The sequence below is a fragment of the Rhamphochromis longiceps genome, linkage group LG16 (genome assembly GCF_057381845.1).
Source record: "Rhamphochromis longiceps isolate RC_006_pf linkage group LG16, R_longiceps_female_GT1.1, whole genome shotgun sequence".
Lineage (NCBI taxonomy): Eukaryota > Metazoa > Chordata > Actinopteri > Cichliformes > Cichlidae > Rhamphochromis > Rhamphochromis longiceps.
The window spans coordinates 12,968,342-12,984,629 of record NC_140572.1 but is presented as its reverse complement, the minus strand read 5'-3'; the positions used below and the strand labels follow the sequence as shown (position 1 = coordinate 12,984,629).

The window sequence follows — 16,288 nt, the reverse complement described above, 5'->3', positions numbered from 1 at the left end:
ATCCTGAGGTGAAAAAACATCTTTAAGATCTGGAAGATGGACAATCAAACATGGTGGTGGTAGTGTGATGGTCTGGGGTTGTTTTGCTGCTAAATTATAACAATTTTGCAAAGAAGAATGACAAATTTACAGTTACCATACATATTTGATTATAGTTCTTGCTGCCAAGGGTGATACAACCACTTATTAGGTTTATGGGGCAATTACTTTCTCACACAAGGCTAGGTGAGTTTAGATAGCTTCTTTCCCCTAATAAATGACATCAGCTTTTATAATCTACATTTTGTATTTACTCTGATTATTTTTTGTCTAATATTAAACTTTGTTTGATTATCTGAAACATTTGTGTGTGCCAGACAAAGAAGAAGAAGAAAACAGGAGTCGGGCAATTGCTTTTTCACAGCACTACATAGTGGTGTTGAAGAAAGAGAGTAAACACAAGTTCTAAAATGTCAAACTATTTATTTAAAGCTATATTAATCGATTTTTAGCCACACAGTGACTGTGACACTTGCTTTGCAGACCACATTTACAACATATATTCCATATCTAGCAGTGACAGATGAATGCTAACATTTACTTTGGGTCCTGTTTCTGACCACCCAATGAATGAAAGGCCAATATTAGCTCTGTTTTGGTTTCAAAAACTCAGAGGGTAATATTTGTCTACCTAACTATTACATGTATCACTCTATTTACCCGCCTGTTACTAACTTAGCTCTGGACATGTTACTTTGTCAAAGCTTTTTTTTTTTCCTAAAAAAGCTCATTCAAGCTGGTAACTCGATAAGCATTGGAGGAATGAATCACAACACGAGCACTATGGGCCTAAAACCCAAACATTAACTGGCAAATTACTCTCCTATTTTTTCCTTTCCGAGCATCCACTTCTACCATTAAACATAGTTTATGATACACTTCTAACACTCAGTGTTGATTACTGCAGCTTTCAGTGACTGAAAAAGTGATTCTACAGTATGGGCATCGTCTAGCTGTGGAAATGCCAAGCAATGTCACTTTAGCTATGCATCTAAAAAAAAATATGAGAATGCTATTAATTCCTCTTCGTGCTCTATTATAATCCACTTGCAACAGCGTTCTCTAAAAACATGCACAATGGGATAATGGTATATGCTACGGTTGGACCACCTCATTAAGGCTGTGTGTCCACAGACGGTCCAGTGGTTATATATCGTGGTTGTTGCAGCATCTAAACACGGCAGTGGCTCCTGTTAGCCCAGAGGGTGACCTCCCTAACCTCTCCTGTTTTCCTAGTGCCAGCAGAACAACACTGTAGTATTTGAAAACCCAGCAGAAAACGAGCCTCCTTTAGGAACATGAGTTATTTTAGGCACCAGTAGTGACAATAGAAGGGAAGGGGTGGTTGTAGTAGGTTGGACGCGTTTGCGAAATCCAAGTTCTGGGTGCCAGAGGAGTTCATGGGAGAAGGCTGGCTTTTTCATATGTGCCCACACACCCCCATGTTCCCTTCACCCCCCCACGCTCAAACCATCAAACCATGGCGCTACAATCATTTAATACTCCATCATTATTGGGCTGTCTAACTTCATAAAACCACACACATGATTTTGGTTATGTTGTAGTGTAACCACATTCCCCCCTCTCTTACTATTACTCTTGTTTTTACGATGCTTGTATAGAACTGCCTCTGTTGATGTTTTGCTTCTGAAATGTAGCACAAGGACTGGAGTTTCTCCTGATGCTGCGTCAGAGCAAAACCAGCAGCGACGTAGACTTCACCTACGAGACCTTTCGAACCCCGTGTCAGGGCTCCAGCAACCTCCCACACTTGGCTGGCCGTCGACTGCTCTTGGTATCGGCTCTGTGGTATAAAGTGCTCATCTCTCAGTCAGGGGCTCATTAATACACCGTGAGAACCTGTGTTTATCTGTGGGTTTCCTGTGCCCTCAGCAATTTCCTCCAGGAGTCACAAGCTCGCCGCTGCAGTAGAGAAACAGCAGTGTTCAGGTTAACGTGTGTTTGTTTGGACTGTAAGCCCACACTTTTATTCATGTCGGTCTGGTTCTCAAGTGCGCGTGCACATGCATGAATGTGTGTTTGAGTGATATCCATACCCCTGTGTTTTGCTATGTAAGCCTACAGCCACAGAGTGGATTTGGATGCTCTTTCAGATGCTGAAAGACGGCCAAAAGCCCCGTAGCTGCTACAAAGAAGAAGAAAAATGAGAGGAAACATGAATGAGAGACAAAGAGAGGAAGAGAAAGAGAAACCCAAAAGTGCCAATATAACTGCATGCAAAGATAAAACTTGAGACGGGGTGTTTACCTTTGCCACCAGCCAACTCTTACATTGTTATGAGCAACTCATTATCTCTGGTTTTAAGTGCATTACTAGTAAAATGTGTCTGTATACTCACTATGATACTGAACTCTGCAACCTCACACTTTTTTGTGAAACTGTGACGTCGGCAACTTATCCCATTGGAGGGAAGGGTCATGGGTTAAAGTGCAGGGTTCAGAAACTGCAGGACTGTGGAGTCACAGTGAGCAGGGTCTGGTCAATATGGTTCTGCCCATTGCTATTTCAACTTCAAAGCAACCAGAAAGATTCCACTGGATTCAGCCTGTTTTTCAAACCAGAAGGGTAGAAATGCATAAATTAGAGAAGCCAGATATGAGGAAATGGTTGCACTGCTGCCTGGCATAAATATCTGATGGCACGCATCCTGAGCACAGCTGTTGTAGTAGGATTTGATTGACAACAACTTATCTTCTCGAGGTCATTCAGACTTTAGAGAGACCCTGAACACCAAGGATATAACAAGGCTGGATTTTTCCACTGTTTATTTTTTGGGCTCTTTTATCTGATCGAGAGACTGCTTTTTAAGACACACGAAGAGCAAAGAATTGTCTCTTTCCCCTCACTCCCACATCCTCTGTGGTAAGAAGGTCACTCCAAGTCTGCAATAAAACACACACACATGGACACAGTCAAACACACACACATTGCCTTTCTGATTGCTTTGCTCGTAGCTCAAGAACTTTTTGGGCTGCCGCCTCCATAGCAACCCCAGTGTTTACACCCCCCCCCCCCCCCCCTCCCCCGGCCCTCACATCACACCAGGCTGCGGTTTTATCAAAACTACATATTTGAAAAGAAAATTGGAGTGATGATCAGCCCAAACAGGGATATTCCAGACCATTAGGCAGATCCTGTTTCAGTTGATGTGAGTGGGCTGGGGAGTGTGGGAGAGTCGGGGTAAAGACTTAGCAGACTATAAGAGCAGGCACTTCTGCACTGTGTGGAGGGAAACACTAAAATGACAAGCGACACCAGCAGAATCTGCAGCACAGATCAATGCACAGCAAAGTGTTATTTATTTTAAAGTGTTTCATGAATGAAGCATTGCCACTTAAAGGTAGGCGTATTTATAGCTATTATAAATATGTTCCAGAGGGTACCAACAGCAGACAGTTGTGACAGTGCAATTCAGATCATGTTATGGACTAAAAAAGTAATGTATCAAGCAATGTCAAAAATTAATTTCTCCTGGAAGTAATTAAATAACATACTACATTACTTTTAGGAAAAGTGATGAGCAGAGTGTAATACGCTACTTTTTTGCCACTGCAAATGTGTAACAAGAGAAAACAAACCGGTCTGTGAAACAAACCTCCCATAGAATCAACAAAAATTCATAAGGACAGAAAAACCCAGATGGAGCCTTCATGCTTTGTCAGGAGAGGAAAGCCAATGCCAATATGATTTTCAAAGACCAGTAATTATCTATGATACAGACACTAGCACTCCTAAATGCTTTCATCCTGAGCTGCTTCCACTTTCCTGCCCTGCCTCCATCTTTCATCCCAGCTCTCAGTCTTAAATGTCAACAGTTTTCTTTTCTAAACAGAGATACCAGTGGAGTATTTTCCAGTGAAAATACGAAAAGAAATGGCACTGGTCATGATTTTTGATCGACATAAAGATTAGCCTGTATTTATCAGGTATGGTCACATTGAATTTCAATAAAAGACAGAACCACTTTCTAGTTAGCAAAATGCAACAATTGATCAGAATAATTAAATAAATATGGTAGATAAATGGGTGCAGTAGTAAGTTAAGATTAATAAAACACCTACACATCCGTGATATGTATCTCCTATTCCACCACACCCCAAAGGAGCTCTGTCGGATTGCGATTATGGTGACTGTGGAGGCCATCTGAGCATGGTGAACTCATTGCTGTGTTCAAGAAACCAGTTTGAGATGATTTGAGTGGCATTATTGATGTTATGCAGCTGGAAGCAGCCATTAGAAGGTGGGTACACTGTGGTCATAAAGAGGTGGATATGGGCAGAAACTGCTAAGGTGGTTGTGGCGTTTAAACATTACCCAACTGGTACTAAGTCTGCCAAAAAAATATTAACCACACTATTGCACCACTACTGCCAGCCTCAGACTCTGATATTTCTTTAGCTGTGGGTCAGTTTAAGCAGTACTTTTTTACTCTAACTGAGCACTTTTTACTACAAGTTTCTGAAATGCTCAGACCAGCTTGTCTTGTATGGGCACAACACCTTTCTTCCACATTCTGATGCTCGAGTTGATCTTCCACAGGCCATCTTGACCATGTCTTCATGCCTAAATGCATTGAGTTGCTGTCATGTGAACTGAGGTAGCTAACAACATAGCTGGTGAGTATAAAACTTTGAAAAAAATAAAATATGATTCCACTATTTAACATCAGGTAATGAGCTCTAAGCTCATAAGCTTAAATTTGATCTTCACAGTTAATGCAATGTAATATTCCTGTATAACATTAGCCAGTATTTTATTAATGTTAGCCTTAAGGTAAGGTGGTTTCTTTATTTAAATGTCTAGTCATGTTGGTATACTTAACGGTAATGCTAGCTAGAGAACTGTCTAACCTGCCATGATAAGCATTAACTATTATGCTTATTATTATAATGTAGTCAGGTGGTTAGTATAAGCCGATAAAGAGTGGGAGTGCGGGAACAATGGGATCTAGTGGAGCTGTGTAGCATGGAAAAATGACTCAGTTCTAAATATCTCCCAAGACTGGTTTGTTGATTTGGTAGATTTGTTTCATATTGGACAGGGACTACAAAGCTTTCTCTTTGAGTATTTGGCCAGCTTAATTCTAAAACATATTAGCTGATGTTACATGACTTACTGCCATGGCTGCTTTCCAACCAAGCCCAGTCATTTAGGAATTTGGCAAGTGATGCTAAAGAATCTAAACTGATGATCATTATCTTTGACCTAAACTGACAGTGAGCCCATCCTGTACTAAGCCAAATGAGTCCATTAATGTAAACTTTTCCATAATACTGGAAATGTTATAATTCCATAGCTAGCATATGTTTATACTGTCCAGTATTCTCACACAGCCTTTAAATCATCATCACCATTTGGTATGTGAGTATCTTATAAATTAGTAACTTCAACAAGATATCATTACAGATCTACAGTCTGATTAATGATATGACTCACTGTAAGCTTTGTCTAGATCTGTAATGATAAAAGGGAATTTGCTGCTCCGCCCTGAAATTTGAAAATTAAGAACAGGCTCTTCTTTTGCCCTATATTTCTTCCATCTTTCTCCAGATTGCCAGTAGTTGCAGCAACCACTTTTAGTTTCAGTGGGAAGGTATTAAAACAATCATGGTAGGACTCACACTGACTGCAATCACTCTCAGACAGATTGACAAGAGTTTGTGGTCTAATTTATAAACAGAGCCAGATTGCCAACATGCTGCAATCAGTCTGAGTCTCAGTGCTATATTGCTAAATAAGTGCCTGTCATTTTGCACATTTGAATAATCTTGCAGCAATTACTTCACTGTCTATGGAGGAATTTATAAATTTGTGTTTCAGATCTATGCTGTTGTGTGAATAGAAGTTGTTTAACATAAATTTCTTTGTGATTTCCACTGATTTCTCGCAGTTCATTGAATTATCATAATGAGATTTCCTGTTTTTGCAAACTTTCATGTAACTGACAATAATTTTGGCAGCTAGTAAGTGATAATAGTTGAATTGTTGCATTTGATATTTAGCATAGACCTCCCTCCATAACTAAATGCAATCACAAATTTATTGATATAAAACATTTTGAGATATTTGAATAAATTGTTGAAGACGGTAAAAAGTAATGCAAAAATGAAGCATAAACAGCAAAACTGACATTTTGGATGTTCGCTAGAACTTTCTTGATCTCCAAACCACATCTCTCTTGCAAAGCATTCAATCCAACACAATAAAAGATCAACTGCCAGTCTGGCTGCAGTCGAGTTAAGCTCAGAAGGGGTGGAGGAAGACAATGGGGGAAGAGGAAAAGCACCGATGTGCACCAGCCGTGACATCAGCATGAGACAACTTTTATTCATTTGGCCATTTTGCAAGGCTCTCCCAGACTTGACCTTCACTTCCTCTCTGTGGTCATCAGAGTGGCTCAGCTTTGCCCAAATAAGCCACAGCAAACTGTTATCTCCAGGGTAAGGTGTGTATTCGGAACTCCCCGAGGCCATCAGGAAGGAAGATATGATTTGTCAAGATGTTTCCTCATTCGTGTGTTGTCTTTCAAAGCTGAACTTGTGCTCACTACTGAGTCAATACAGCAGTGGGTGTGAACTGACAGAAAATGAGGAGAGACACAACAGCAGATGAAGCAACACCTCTTAGATTAACACTGAAAACCTGCTCCTGCTTAGGGCTGGGCGATATGACCCAAAATTCATATCTCGATATTTTTTAGCTGGATGGCGATATAAGATATATATCTCGATTTTTCTTTTTAAAGCCATAAGTTAAGAACAAAAAGAGAGTTCTTAGTCACACTGTGTCCCAGATGTCACACGGGCACTTTTATTTACATACAGCGTAGATATTACTCAAAAATAAATTATCAGCATTTATTAAATAATCATGGTCCATAAATAAAAGAAAACAATGTTGTTTTTGTGCATAACAAAAAGCTCACAATTGTGCAGTGAAAATGTAAACTAATAGACGCTGAGCATAATAACAAAGAGACAGATTTCACAGCTGCTCCACGTCTCTGAACAGGTGCCATTTGTGGTCCTTATACACACACAGTACGTATCACTCCGCGAGGCTCCTCCTCTGTAGCCGTAATTCTCCGACAATCCATCAAGCGGTGCAGCTCCGTAGCTTAGCAAAGTCATATTAAAACATTTTTTGACAGATTGCTGAGCGCTGTGTACCACATAAAATCGGTTCGCGGTCAGTAAGCACAACCAGAATTCATACATAAGGCGCACTGTCGATTTTTGAGAAAAGGAAAGGATTTTAGGCCGTGCAGCCCCTCCTGGCTGCATGTCGTTAGCGTGGTTAGCTCGCTAACACGTTGACGCCGTCCAGCCCCACGCACGGTAACTCGCTAACGGAGATTTTCCGCTTTCATCTTGTCATTGCCTGCAGGTGAAGCTATGGGGGAGGCGGAGTTGTGTTCAGTGCAGGAGAGGCGAGGCCGAGTAACGTTGCGTAGAGACAAAAGTGGACGAAAGAGGCAAACCTGCGGCTCCACAAGTATAATTATAACGTAACATAGACTATATCGATATAAACGATATTGTCACATCTTATATCTCGTATGAAAATATATCGATATTTTTTTTAAAAAACTCGATATATCGCCCAGCCCTACTCCTGCTGTTTTCCTTTCCTCCAAAGTGGGAACAACGATGTGTAGTGTGCATGTGCAGTTGTGAGGTGTTTGTTGTTTTTATGAGTCAGACAGACTTACTACTCGTCTTCACAGATAATATCTAATTTTATTTACCATGTTACCAGGTCCACACAGAGCTCCAGCGGCTGTTTTCAATCTTCAACGAGTCAAAACAGAGCTATCGGTTTGGGAAACACCGGCGGCCCCTCTTGACTATGATATTTCCCCTCCACCCAAGGTCTGCTCTGTCTGCTCATTTTCAGATAAACACTCAATTCCAACATGATTCAGCTGTTCCTTCTGACATAAACTCTTATCTCTCGCTGTTCCCCCCCTCTCTCTTTCATAATTGTCTCCATCCCTTCGCTCCCACGCTGATTGTTTTCATTCTGCCAGGGTCTGAGGTGCCCTGGGAGTTGATGTGCCGGAGTTATTGTCCAGCTTATGCACACACACACTCATAGTTACAGCATCACTGTGTGGTCACTCCTGGAAATAAGCAGACAATAGCAGGGAAATGTCATGGGTAGTGTTGTGCTCACGTTTTGAAAAATGAACATTTCCAACTCCCTGGCAGTGACTCCATGGGATCTTTCATTAGTTGTGACCTTAGTCATGAAGTCAAAAGGATTAAAGAGGTCTGCCGCAATTTGTGTTACCATGACATCAGCAAAAACATCACAGCAGGATATCCAATATGTTTTACAGGATATCCAATATGTTTACAAGGCTGCCAAGTTTCATTTATCAATGGGAGTCAGACGGTGGGGGCTGGGAGTGGTGTGTGTGCATGGGGAGGTGTTGGAGCTTTGCAGTACTTTAACTGCAAAATTGTGAGCAAAATTCGACCTTAGTGTGATTTAATATAAAACTGTGACTGTGCTGAAAAGTAAAGACTGTGATACACCAGCAGGATACCATCTCTGCATAAAGTCATGAATAATTTATAGAGTAACCACTGCTGTGCCATGTTGCTTTCTTGCACAGGATCCTTTTAGGTCACCCTGTGAAGATGTAGGTATTTCATAAAATTAGAAAATGATATTACCCTCTTAAAGAGGTTTCCGAAGGGGTCACCAGAGCAGATAGATCCCTGTGGTTATTATGCTCTCTCTAACACAACTTTCCCATTATAGGAAAGTCATTATGAGACTGTAGGGTGGCTTGTTCCCCCTGAGGCAAGGTTTAGGTTGTGTCTCAGAATGACAGTTTCTGGATTTTTCATGTAAGTCTAACGTGTTATCACTACACAGTAATCAAATGCACTCAATTAGCTTATCAAAATCAGATGGTTTGCCAGTTTGCAGGTCAGAATGGAGATGTTTGGCCATAATACACATTATCATGTCTGGAGGAAACTAAATACAACATATCAGCACAAGAACTGTGAAGCACGGTGGTGGAGAGATCCAGATTTGGGCCTGTTTTTGCAGCGACTGGGCACCTAGCAGGCACTGAGTTGACCATGAACACATCTGTATAACAGAGCTGAAGCAGCTAAAGCTTCACCAATATTAGGTCATGCACCAGGACAATGATCCCAAGCACATCAGCGAATCTACAACAGAATGTCTGAAAGAAAACAATGCAGGTGACATTATGGATCAGTCAAAATCCAGATACCTACCTTACTGAAATGCTGTGGCTGGACCTTTAGAGAGCTGCACATACACAAACCTCTATAAACTGAAGAAAGGACAAGAAAGAAAGTAGAGTGTGCCAAAAGTCCTCCACAGTGATATGAGAGTCATGCAGAAAGTGATTACTTCAAGTTACTGCTGCTACGGGTGGTTCAACAAGCTACTGAATCACAGGTTGTAGATGGAAAACACTGAAATAAGTGAAGTATTTGCTATGTGAGTCAAAATAATTGTGAAAAACTAATACTTTACATCTTCTTCAAAATCAGTTCAAACAGTAACAAACAATGAGAAGAAGCTCATTGCCCACCATAAAGAAGGTGTTAAAGTATGAGAAAATATATTAATTCCAATACAGGTGGTGGCTGTATGTAGACAGGTGCAAGCAAGTTGTGTGCAATGTAAATAGTTTGAATGGGCCTCTTTCAGACATCCAGTAGAAAAGCTGCAATAAGATCCAAATGATTACATCTTCCAATCCATAAACATTTTCAGTATTACACTTGGATTCTGAGCTTTTTGGATAGCAAGACTGCAACCTCTGCCTAAAAACAATTGATCTCACGATCCAGGAGAAAATTAATTTCTGAATTATCATGTCAGAATCTGTTGAAATGCCTCATTGCTCTCCAGCGTGACCTTAGACCCACCTCAGTGATTCAGCTTCTTGGCCCATTAGGCAAGCACACCTATTAGTCCATGGTGATGAAAGAAAGAGCAGATGCATCAATAAGAAAAAAGACTGAAGTAAACAAAAGACTAGATGATGTAGCTGGTTTTCCCCTTTCCAGCACAAAGCCTAGTACAGTATATCATGGATTCCATGGCTCTGAGTCAAACGTACCCCCTCCTCTCCCCTCATCCAGTGGACTCTCCCAACAACCCAGCCGTTTGTTGCTGTTGAGAGGGAAGTGATGTCAGTGAATTACAAGTCGACACAGTGGGGGGAACCCGAGAGGATGCACCCAGCCAGAACCCTGCCTATATGATGTCAGAGACTGTGTGTGTGTCAGACATCAGCCCACACTACTGTGGAACAGACAGAGGGTATTATGGTACTGGGCTCCTGTCTGTCTCCCTACATTGCTGAGTGATTATATTCTACACAGTAACTGCTATACATATTGCTACGCTGACAACATTGTGCGTGTGTGTGTGTGTGTGTGTGCGTGTGTGTGTGTGTGTGTGTGTGTGTGTGTGCACTTCTCAGAACTGATTAATAAAAGCATCTGATTTTCTGCTTTTGTGTCAGAATGACATTCCTGCGGCCTCATCTCTGTTGCAATCTATGATTGAGGTTTTTGTGGTCATGTTTTAGCATGAGTCTTATCCGTAACCAAGTTTCATCCCAGCTGCATGTGGTCACCTTAAACTGACGCATTGTACGTAAGAATAATGTGTGTCACCTAACCATGGTGTTGCTTTCTCACATATCCAGTACATAAACCGATAACATTTCTATAGCTTCCACTGTCGAGAAGAGAAAGAAAGGGTTTAAAATGTTATAAGTAGGATAATATTAACAGGCATACTGTGAAATGGTGGTGTTAGTCTACATGGGTTTTTGTACTGTTAAATTAATTTTAAAAAAATCTATGGATTAATTCATCTTGACTTATTCATGAAGTAAAATCAGGCATCCCAGACACAGACTGCATTAAAAACATGCAGGCATAGATAAATGGCTGAAACTATTGCTAATGCGTAATGATTAGCAAAACAAATCATGACAAACACCTGTAAGGTAAATTTAAATGTAACGAATGAACAGATACTTAAATCGCTAAAAAGTGTTGATGAAGTATGTTGATGAAGCCGTTTATGTACAAGATGGGGGTGGGATCACATCAGGGATCGCCTCTGAGCTCCTTCTTGCTTGTGATGGTGATGGACAGGCTGGCTGATGAGTTCAGGAAGGAGTCTTCGTGGACTATGATGTTTGCAGATGGTATTGTGATCTGTAGTGAGAGTAGGGAGGAGGTGGAGGAGAGCAGAGGAATGAAAAAAAATACATGTGAAAGAATGAGAGGGAGGCAGGTAGGAAAGTGAAGTTGTAAAGAGCAGAGGGCCTTAAGGTAGATGAGTTTAAATTACAGGGAACAACGGGCAGTGCACACGAGAGGTGAAGAAGAGAACGCAGGCAGGGTGGAGTAGGTGGAGACAAGTGTTAGGGCTGATATGTGACAGAGGGATAGCAACAAGAGCGAAAGGGAAGGTTCACAAGATGGTAGTGAGACCTGCATAACAAAAACTTAAGACTTAAGTCAGATTGAGATCCTTTGAAATTTCATGTTCCAATAAGCCAAAATTCCTCCAAAAGGATATGAAAGAGTTCTTTTTCAGATTGCAGTTATTGATGCAAAGGGTGGCACAACCACCCATTAGGTTTATGGGGCAATGAGTTTTTCACCTAGGACTAGGTAGGTTTGGATTGCTTTTTTTGCCCTAATAAATACAATCATAATTTGACAGCTGCATTTTGTGTTTAATCACCTTATTTTTGTCTAATATTGAAATTTGTTTGATGATCTGAAATATTAGGAGTGATAGAAAGGCATGTCACTTCTAATATAGGAAGGATGCTGTCTTTCTCAGTATGCCATCTCTCTCTTTTTTTTTTTTTTACCCCCATACAGTTATTCCCTAATTTCAAGAAACCTCCTGGAAATGACATCACTCAGTCAGGTCACCCACAAGCTGAGCAGCCCATATGTTTCTATGGTTGGTCTAAGAGCCTCTTGTTGTCTGTCAGTAGGCTTGCCAACACTCAAGAGATCAAAGATGTGCTTGTCAGACGCATTCCTCTCCCTATCTATCACAATAAAGCCTGCAATTAGGTATTCCCACCTTCCCTCCTCCCTCTCTCTTTCGTCTTTTTTCTTCCTCTGTGTCAGACAGACATCTCCATTCATCTGCTGCTAAGAGAGCTGTATCCTGACAGGCTCTGGCCATTGTACCAAACATTACCCAATTATCCATGTGTGTGTGGTACGATCTAATCGCACAGCAACAATGGTTGTTTTGTGCTGCCGTATCCAGGCATAACCATGAACTGTTATTGAAGCCATCATTCAATAGATACACAGCCCTTCTGTTTTCTTTGAGACATGCAGCACAGATAATGAGGAGGAGAGCTGCCTCGCCTAGTAAAGTGACACCTTTATTTTAGGTCTGGAGGAAGCTGCAGTTTAACAGCAGTAAAGGTTGTCATCAGTGAGAAACTCACCCTTAATCAGCATCCAAGAAATGCTTTTCATCCAAGTGCTTGAAACAAATTGGTAAGGTGCTTTGCTGACAGTGAGATTGTTTTTTGATTTTAAATGATTAGTTGCAGCTTGGAAAAACAAAAAAGGTTCTGTGGCGCAGTGGTTAATGTAGTCAGCCTAGGTTTAAACGATCCCCAGTTCAACACCTGGAAGAGACACGAGCGGACTCCTGCTAGCAAACTGCTAGTGCTGGTCCCAAGCTCAGATATACAGGAAGGATATCTGGTCAAAGATTGTTTGCAGTGTGGTTCTTGAGGAATTACTTCTATTAAAGTGGGTTTCCTTTTTTTTTGGTACCACAAGCTGTTGAAGTTAACAAATAGAGGGTGGAAATTGCAGGGACCCCTCCTTCAGATAAAATAACATTGAAATTAAAGTTCTCATGCTAATTCTAGATGTAGAACAATACATCGTGACATTATTTAAGACAAAAAAATTTTACAACACGAGTAAAGAGCATAATGGCTGCCAAAAAAATATGTTCATTTCCTTTTCGGAAAACTGGCAGACTTTACCTGTAATACCTGTAATACAACACTTCAGCAATGTGAAACGATACTCTGCGTGCTGATACACGGATGTGTTCTCACCATTAAGACATTAATCAAAACAAAAACAAAACTAGAGCACATGAAAAACTTTATTGTCACACCAAGCTTTGACAAATAAATGTATAGTTTCTGATTTCAAGCTTAGAATGTGCAAACTATTTAGCAATGCCACTGGGAGAACAAGTAGTGAACTCACTGTTATATGACTTATTATAATTTATTAAATATCTTTGTTTGGCAGGATCTTACAAGGAAGCAGGAAAATACACAAGTGAGAAGAAGTAAGGTACAACTCTCGAATCTTTTTTGTTGTTTTTTTCCTTGTACAAACGCCCCAAAATAAGAGTTAAAGAGGGAGGCAGAAAACAACAATGGGAACGAGTGTAACAAAAACAGATTTTACAGCATCTGCTTCTAAACAGCAGTCTCAGCGGGTTCAGATTCAGCTTTCACAAACACGACAACATTAGCGCTACTGTAGGTCATGTGGGGTGAGCAGGAATGTAAAGTAGATCAAGAATGAAAATAAAAGAAGAGGGGCAGGGTGCTGGGAAAAACCTGGGAAAGTCCTACAAACTAGGCAGTCACATCAGGAGAGAATCTATACAGTGAAGCACTCAAGTGTCTGTGACTTTTAATACATTCCTTTAATGTAAACCAATATATATACTGTCCCTCACCTCTCAGGTTAATACTTCAATGTGTGATTTCTGCTCCCATTTTTATTTATATATATATATATATATATATATATATATATATATATATATATATATATATATATATATATATGTATTCCATTGTTGTTTTTTTTTCTATTAATATTGTAATGTGTAAACAATTCATACAGAACAAACACCTTTAAGATTATATGACCATATGGCAGCCTAGAGATTTAAGCAGGAACAAAGAAGGCATCTGCAGAGGCCTCTAGCATACTGTGAGGCAGTGTGGACACACATGAATCACTGCTGCACCATTACTGTAGGCCAGCACAAGGAGGAGAGTAACAATGTTAAGCTTTAAAAGTTAGATTGAGCCATGCAGGCAAACACCACCGACAACACGTAGTTTTATAATAATACATGTGAGACTGTGGTATATTACAGTGTTTCAAACTTAAATTTGACGACCTTGCAGCATCATGTCATCCTTCAGTCCCTCATTTGGGGAAAAACAGAACATAACAAAAAAAACCAAACAAACAACAACAACAATAAATAAATACAAACATCCAAATGTATCCCATTAATTTGTAGATTGATTTTAGGTCCACAGAGGAGGGATAGGAAACGCCCAGTCTCTCCTCAGGCTAAATCCAAAAAAGGGGGGGGGAAGAAAAAAAAAAGTGCTTCTCAGCAAGTAGCTGGTAGTGCTGTGCATGTGGGGGCTGGTGAGTAATGAGGGTGTGTGTGTGTGTGTTGCACCGATGAGGTGGGGGTAGGGGGGCAGGTTACTGTACGGAAGTTGTGGTATTCATACTCGTCGACTCCTCGAGGTGACTGTGGAGTGTGGGTGACAGAATGTGTGAGTCCAGGCCTGAGCTACGCAGATGTTGCTAGCCTGCGGTTTTACGACGTGCAGACAGAGCCGGTGTCTTTAATTACTCAACGATCTACTATCTGCGTCACTGGATCTTCCCCAAGACTGGACGACGGCCACTGACACAGCTGACCGCCATACGCAATTAACTACTGAACTGCAGAGGGTGATCAGTCACCCGGCTTAGTAGCGGTAAGCCAAAGTGACCATTTCCTCCACAAGTAAAAGCAGCATTTCATGTTGGATTAGATACTCTACCTTCAAAAAAATAAGGCATATTTATATTTACATCTATAAAAAGAAATTGAAAAATAATCCTTGTACATACATACAAAGATTATTTTTTCTTTTCTTTTTTAATAAATCCTCACTATGACTCATTCTCCTCTTTAATATTTTACTAAGTATGACAACCAAGTAGATTGCTACTAGAAGAAGCAGGGTTACAGTATTAGGTAAAACTCTTATTTATTCTGTGGCCAAATAAATTTGCTCATGATCATCATTGCAAAAATGACAGCACAGTTCATTAAACTACAGAGGTGGGCTTAACAGAGTTTTATCAACCTCTCTGTATGGCAGCGTAGTGAATCATTTAGAGAAAAGCTAAATGTACTTACTGCAGCACAACTCTAGTGGATCAAGACAGTAACGGAATTGTGTTCATGTATTTGTGTGGATGCTGTAAAGCATCCCATCCACCCAGTCCTCCGACTGGGAGGCCTGGGTTCAAATCTTGCTAATGGCAACAATTCTTTCAGTTAACAGTTAAACATTTTTAACTCTTTTCAACAGAAATTTTATCCCAGCTTTTTCAGCTGTTTTCAGAAAAAAAAAAAACTATTTTCAGCAGAAATTCTGCTCATTCACCTATTTTCAGCAGAATTTTCAGCCTTTTCACCTCTTATCAGCACAAATCTCAGCATCTTTTGCTCATTTTAGCAGAATTGTCAGTTTCTCCATCTCTTTTTTGTGAGAACGAGTTTGGGTCAGTGAGATGAGTAGCCGCCTTGAGGCCAGGAGGGCCAGGTTTGAATCCTGCTCATGGCAACAGTTCACCTCTTTTCAGCAAAGATTTCTACTTCTTCAGCTGTTTTCAGCAGAATTTTCAGTTTCTTCACCACCATACAATTTTTGCAACTTTTCATCTTTTTCAGCTATTTTCAGCAGACAGCTTCAGCGTTACAGCATCCACACAGCATTTTTGCAGGAAATGCAAATTTTTCTCTTGAATTGGTTCTAATAATCTAAATGTGTTTGTGTGTGCATATGTGCGCGTGTACAGTTGGTCTCTCAACATGTGGAAATACCACCAGAGAGGTGAGGTGTGGGTGTGATGACATCATCCACCCAGCAGCTGTGGGGATTCCCAGTCTGTCTTTTCTCCCAACACACTGCATCTCCCTCTGGAAACACACCGGGTGGGTCTTCCCCCACTTATTGTAGCTTAAGCACAGCAAGGTGTGAGGCCTTCGATTCAAGAGTGTAGGCGAGCAAAGGAGACACCTCATTAAATCAACACAGGTTACACATACAGGCCTGATAACTGATGAAACTGCAGCAACAAAACAGAAACTGGGGAGGAAAAAAAAAAAA

The 16,288-nt window shown here is 40.6% G+C and overlaps 1 long non-coding RNA gene across 1 annotated transcript; it reads right to left on the bottom strand.

Annotated features, from left to right (window-relative positions):
• Positions 1-6,843: 6,843 nt before the first annotated feature.
• On the bottom strand, positions 6,844-11,281 carry LOC146650736 (uncharacterized). Its single transcript, XR_014907929.1, has 3 exons — positions 9,984-11,281; positions 9,321-9,379; positions 6,844-8,182 (listed from the first exon to the last, which is right to left on the bottom strand). It is a non-coding gene; the product is annotated as an uncharacterized LOC146650736 (long non-coding RNA).
• Between the last annotated feature and the right edge of the window lie 5,007 nt (positions 11,282-16,288).